Raw genomic sequence first — 5862 nt, 5'->3', positions numbered from 1 at the left:
TATGCAACGAGTGAGGATTCATTTACACTGACGTAGTCTGTAGTATATTTCCCCCGGTTAGTTCAAATCGCGGCGCTCAGGGGAAATACCGACAGCTGTCGGTACACATAGCCTAATATCATACCACACATAGTATGTTCCTTGGGGTTATTAATTAATATTACATCTAAGTATTGGCCTCAGGGGAACGTCCAACGTGCTGTTGGTACACATAACCACTGATCCATGTAAAAATATAGACGGCCTCAAGCCGAAAGGCTCGACTGGACGAAGGGCTTCCTCCAGGTGGTCGTACACATAGTCATCACATCAGCCGGAGACACTTATTGATAGCATATCGGCATATGGTTGTTTTGGGGTTTGGCTGCTGGCCTCCCGGCCTTATCCACTCGGGCTGCGTGGTTGGCGGGAGAGCTCCAGAACAGAGCCATACCGCCAAACATAACTGTATTTCCTTTATTGTCAATAAAGTTCTACTTGATGACAGTGGTCCTGACAGAAATGGAGCATCGCGTAGTTCTGGCAGGTCACGAGAGTCAAGCGCTCCGGCCGAATCAGCTGATGGCTCAGCTGAGTGATGTTCGCCTATCACAGTACATTCACTAACAGGGCGGTCTACTTAAACAGCCTCCCTCTACTCATTCGGCTGCTCCTCCTGCATGCAAGCGCTGCACGTTGCTTCGTAAATCCCCTCCACCACCCCAGCTCCATCCCCATGCGTCAAGAATTTGCATTCTCCATTCCTATGTATTAAGAAGTTGTATTGCTCCATCCTTATGTGTTAAGAAATTGCATTTGCTCCATTCATGTGTGTTAAAAACTGCTTTGCTGCTGGATCTGTTCTGTGTGTACCCCTCTAGGGGGGGTTTGGCTGCTGCCCTCCCGGCCTTATCCACGCGGGCTGCGTGGTTGGCGGGAGAGCTCCAGAACAGAGCCATACCGCCAAACATAACTGTATTGCCTTTATTGTCAATAAAGTTCTACTTGATGACAGTGGTCCTGACAGAAGTAGACCTTTTATCCAGGCTGTCCAGGTGCAGTCCAAGATGGTCAGTGTGGGGACTCTGACAGAAAGGTTTGAGAAACGAACATCAACCCCACTGCCCAGTCCTGCACACAGCGATGATGAATCATCCTCTGTTTTCATGGACCAACCTAGTGATGTGTCATGGAGGCCAGAGGAGGAAACGATGAGTCAGTCATCTGACGAGGAACTGTCAAAAGAGCCATTGCAGGAATCTCACCGTGACCTCAAGTAAGACTTCTTTTAATTTTAGATTATGTGTATCACCAAATTGGGTCATAGTCAGAATGAAATAATACGTGTTTTTCTTTTTTCAGTGGTGCTGACAAGTTCATTGTGTGCCAAAGCCAGCTGATGTCCCTGTTTACATTTTGCGCTGCCTGTTGTGGGGAAACCCAGGGATACATGGAGCAGCAGGAGGGAACTTATATAAAAATAAAGTAAGTAAGAAGATATTTGTGAAGTGTACTGATAGGAAAATGAAGTTGCATCATAACCTGCATGTTAATTTTTATTGATTTATTTGTTGTATTTATTTATATACTTTATTATTTTTATGGTATAGTTTATTTGTGTTAACTTGTGTTAAGAGTTGTACTGGTAATTTTCTGCCTTTCATATACATCCCTTAGTTCTGTGCAACATGTGGGTATGAGCGTTATTGGCAGAACCAGCCAATGCTGCACCGAAACATGCCTGCCTGCAACTTCTTACTGAGTGGGGCCATCCACTTTTCGGGTTGCATGGCTACCCAGACCATAAGGATGCTGAAGCTGTTTGGGCGTCAGTGCATCAGTGCCAGCACCTTCTTCCGCCATCAATGCCTGTACACAATCCCTACCATCATGCAGGTCTGGCAGAATGAGAAGGCAGGGATCATCAGAGAACTGAATGAGATGGGGGGTGGGCTAATCCTCTGGTGACTGCAGGTGGTACACTTCGGCTTGTATCACTGATATAGAAAACAGGTCAAAACAACATTTGCAGATATAATTGTGTCAGTTTTTGTGCTTTAACGTCCAAATTAAATGGTTTTTGACATTCATAGGTCAGACTCTCCTGGCCATTGTGCCAAATATGGCACCTACTCTTTGATCGAGGACAGAATTAACAAGGTTTTGGATCTTCAACTTGTCCAGGTAAGTTAACGTTATCAGACACACAAATCAGTTGTCTGATGGAACACAGTTAGTGATATGACCGAATGTTTTTTTACAGAGCTCAGAGGTCCCAAACAGCACCTGGTGTGAGTTAGAGGGTCTGAAGCGCAGCATAGAGTTTCTTAAGGAGCAACACATGCAAGTGTCAGCCCTCATCACAGACAGAAAGCGTCAGGTAAAGACACGCAAGAACAGACATGTACACACAAAAAATCTTCGAGTTTAAATAAAGGTTTGAAATGAAATTTACAGCGAAAGCTACATTTTCTTATTATAATTAATGTGTTGTGTCCCACACTTTAGGTTGCCAAGTGGGTGCGGGAGGAGTTGTGTCCAGAAGGAACAAGCCATTTCTTTGACATCTGGCATATTGGTAAAAGTATATATCTTGATGTTGGTAGTTTCGTTTAGGTTGGCTGTTGTTTATAATTACATTTTCTTTTTTAACATTTTGTGTTTCTGTTCTGAAACAGGTCTAGGGAAAGCTTTGGATGCTGCTGCAAAGGAGAGAGGGTGTGAGGACCTGAGGCTGTGGAGGCATTATTAACCATCTCTACTGGACTGCAGCTTCCTAATGGAGATCCAGATGTGATGTGCCAAGTGGCAAAGCATGGTCAACCATGTTCAGGATATCCATGAACACGGCACTCCTGCATTTTCCCGCTGTGCACATCCACCTCTGGAGGGAGAAGCAAGGAACAAGGAGTGGCTGGAACCAGGTACAACATACTGTGTACAGTGTGTGGCTTAAAAAGTTTAGTGGTTCAATCTTCAGTGTGCTTGTTGGTGCTTGGTTTATTTTGGTTCTATCAATATATAACCCAGAGTGTGCTAAGAATTGCTTGTGTTGTTATTTTATAAAGGAGATGCAACAGACCAAAATTTGTACTGAAAAATGTGTTCAATTCTCCAGGTCCATCATGTATGAATCATCATATTTTATATCTGGTGTTTCAGTCCAACAACCTTTTTCAAGGTAAAGAGTAAAAACACAAACAAAGTGTTATACAAATCACACCTGATAGTGATCATACAATCATGCCTTATCAGTGTATGTAATAAATGCATATGTGTACAGTTGTAGTAACATCAGAACAAAATATGTGTTTATGCAGGATCAACTGTAGCAATTAAACTGGAGAGTGTAGCTACTAGAACAGCACTGGTGAAGGATGTTCGGCAGTTGTCCCCACAGCATCAGACCTTTTCCCTGGCGGCATCCCTCACTTTGCACCAAAGCACACTGGGTTCTCCTTCCTTGGGATGTACAGCAGGTAAATATTATGTGATGGTGAAATAATTAGTTTCTCTAAAACGAATGCAGTCTAACATAGCAGCCCAAACCTCATTGATAAAAATCAGACAAACAAAACATAAGAAACACCTCAGTATTACACATTACAATTCAACAGCATCACATACTGCTGTCAAAAATGACCATAAATTTGAATCATCGCCTTTTCATTTTAATTCATTTACTTTCATTTAATGAATGAATCTATTCCTCTTTCATTTTGTCCATGTCACCCACTTAATCTTTAACTCTTATTCTTGGAGGTATAGCCTCTCTAGAATCATAATTAGTCTCCATTGATGGGCGGTGGGGGGACACTGTGGTGATACATATACATATATATATGATCTAAACTTCATAAAAAGTTTTTATACAGTAAGACACTTTGTGATTTTGATTAATTTTTATTGATTGTCACCCAAATGAGGCCATTCAAAACCTTTGTACATTCCTCTTTCCTCTGGAAATTGTCTTCTGATGGCAGATACATTTTCATTTTCAATCATTTTCCAAGCTCCCCACCAACTCTGCATCCTCCACCCTAACTTCATCTTTCTCCTCAGCACTCGACTCCCTAGGCCCCTTCGTCCCTAGGCCAGCACGTTCATCCCCTCCCAGTCCATGGATGTCTGACATCCTACGCACCTCCAGGGCCAGCCTCCGCGCTGCTGAGAGGAAGTGGGCCAAATCCAGGGACCCATCTGACCTCTCAGCCTATCAGTCTCTCCTGACAGAGTTTTCTTCTGCTGTCACTGCCGCTAAGGCAAAATTCTACCAAACTAAAATTCATAACTCCATTTCTAACCCTCATCAACATTTCTCTATTTTCTCTTCTCTCCTCAGCATGCCACCTCCTCCACCCCAGTCTTCCTTCACTGCAGATGACTGTGGTGTGGGGATGGCTGGTTTAAGCAGCCACACCTGCCCTGGGTCAAGTTAATTAAACTTAGATAATTGGTTATGAATTAGATAATTGGCCAGGCTAATTGGGCCCAGGAACAGGGGTGGCTGCACCTGTGCGTAGTGAGGTAATCAGTGCGCACAGGTTAAATCTGCCATCCCCACCCACACAAGGGAGCCTCTCTGTCATGACAGTGTTTTTACATCTGCTCCTTGGCAGTAACATCTTGCCAAACCCTTGTAAATAAATGTGGACTATTTGAACATCTTCTCCCTGTGTCTCTGTGCTGGAGGGCCCCTTGGAAAGCCACTTTGGTGGCCTGTGGCAGGCTTGTTTGTCACAATGACTTTGCAGCATTCTTTGATGAAAAGATTTCAGACATCCGCAGCTCCTTTACCCCCTCCGCCCCCTCTGCGCCCTCTGCCCCCTCTGCGCCCTCCGCCCCCTCTGCGTCCTCTGCCCCCTCTGCGCCCTCCGCCCCCTCTGCGTCCTCCTCCCCCTGTTTCTCCACATTTTCTCTCCTCTCAGACTCTGAAGTTTCCCAGCTTCTGCTTACCCACCGCCCTACCACCTGCGCCCTCGACCCTATCCCCTCATCTCTCCTCCAGGCAATCACACCAGACATCCTCCCTGTTGTCACCTCCCTCGTGAACTCCTCCCTATCTTCTGGATGTTTCCCCTCATCCTTCAAGAGGGCCCACATCACCCTGCTCCTGAAGAAACCCACACTAGATCCTTCAGTCATTCAGAACTACCGCCCGGTATCTCTCCTCCCTTTCCTATCCAAAACACTTGAACGTGCTCCATCTAACCAGCTCTCTGCTTTCTTCTCTCAGAACAACCTGCTTGATCCCCACCAGTCTGGCTTCAGGCCTGGCCACTCGACCGAGACTGCACTCCTCTCGGTCAGTGAGTCACTCCATGCCGCACGAGCAGCCTCCCTCTCCTCTGTCCTGATTCTTCTAGACCTCTCCGCTGCATTTGACACTGTGGAGCACTCTATCCTCCTGTCCTCCCTGGCAGCAACAGGGATCTGCGGCACAGTCCTTGACTGGATTGAGTCTTACCTCTCTGACCGTTCCTTCCAGGTTGCCTGGGCGGGTAAGGTATCACCACCCCGCCCCCTCGCCACCGGAGTTCCCCAGGGCTCAGTCCTCGGTCCCCTTCTCTTCTTCTTGTACACCCTGTGCCAAGAATCTCGGAGTGGTGATGGACAACAGGCTGTCCCTCTCCAAGAACATCGCAGCAGTAAGCCGGGCATGCAGATTTTTCCTGTATAACATCCGCAAAGTCCGCCCCTTTCTCACCACCTACTCAACCCAGCTCCTGGTCCAAGCAATGGTTCTATCCCGCCTGGACTACTGCAACTCTCTTCTGGCTGGACTACCGGCATCTGCCACCAGACCCCTGCAACTCATTCAGAATGCTGCGGTCTTCAACCTCCACAGACACTCCCACGTCACTCCCCTGCTCACTACCCTCA

At 46.3% G+C, this 5862-nt stretch overlaps 1 long non-coding RNA gene across 2 annotated transcripts; it reads left to right on the top strand.

Moving 5' to 3' along the window:
• Positions 1 to 1033: 1033 nt before the first annotated feature.
• On the top strand, positions 1034 to 5506 carry LOC118206972. 2 transcript variants are annotated; one of them, XR_004761288.1, is made up of 10 exons: positions 1034 to 1255; positions 1342 to 1464; positions 1657 to 1953; positions 2073 to 2163; positions 2243 to 2359; positions 2488 to 2557; positions 2658 to 2903; positions 3098 to 3160; positions 3300 to 3458; positions 5468 to 5506. It is a non-coding gene; the product is annotated as an uncharacterized LOC118206972 (long non-coding RNA). The 2 variants fall into 2 exon arrangements; XR_004761289.1 differs by lacking the exon at positions 3098 to 3160.
• Positions 5507 to 5862: the final 356 nt, after the last annotated feature.

Source organism: Anguilla anguilla, chromosome 10, assembly GCF_013347855.1.
Source record: "Anguilla anguilla isolate fAngAng1 chromosome 10, fAngAng1.pri, whole genome shotgun sequence".
In the NCBI taxonomy this organism is placed as follows: Eukaryota; Metazoa; Chordata; class Actinopteri; order Anguilliformes; family Anguillidae; genus Anguilla; species Anguilla anguilla.
The sequence above is the reverse complement of the archived record's forward strand: the minus strand, read 5'-3'. Positions and strand labels throughout refer to the sequence as shown.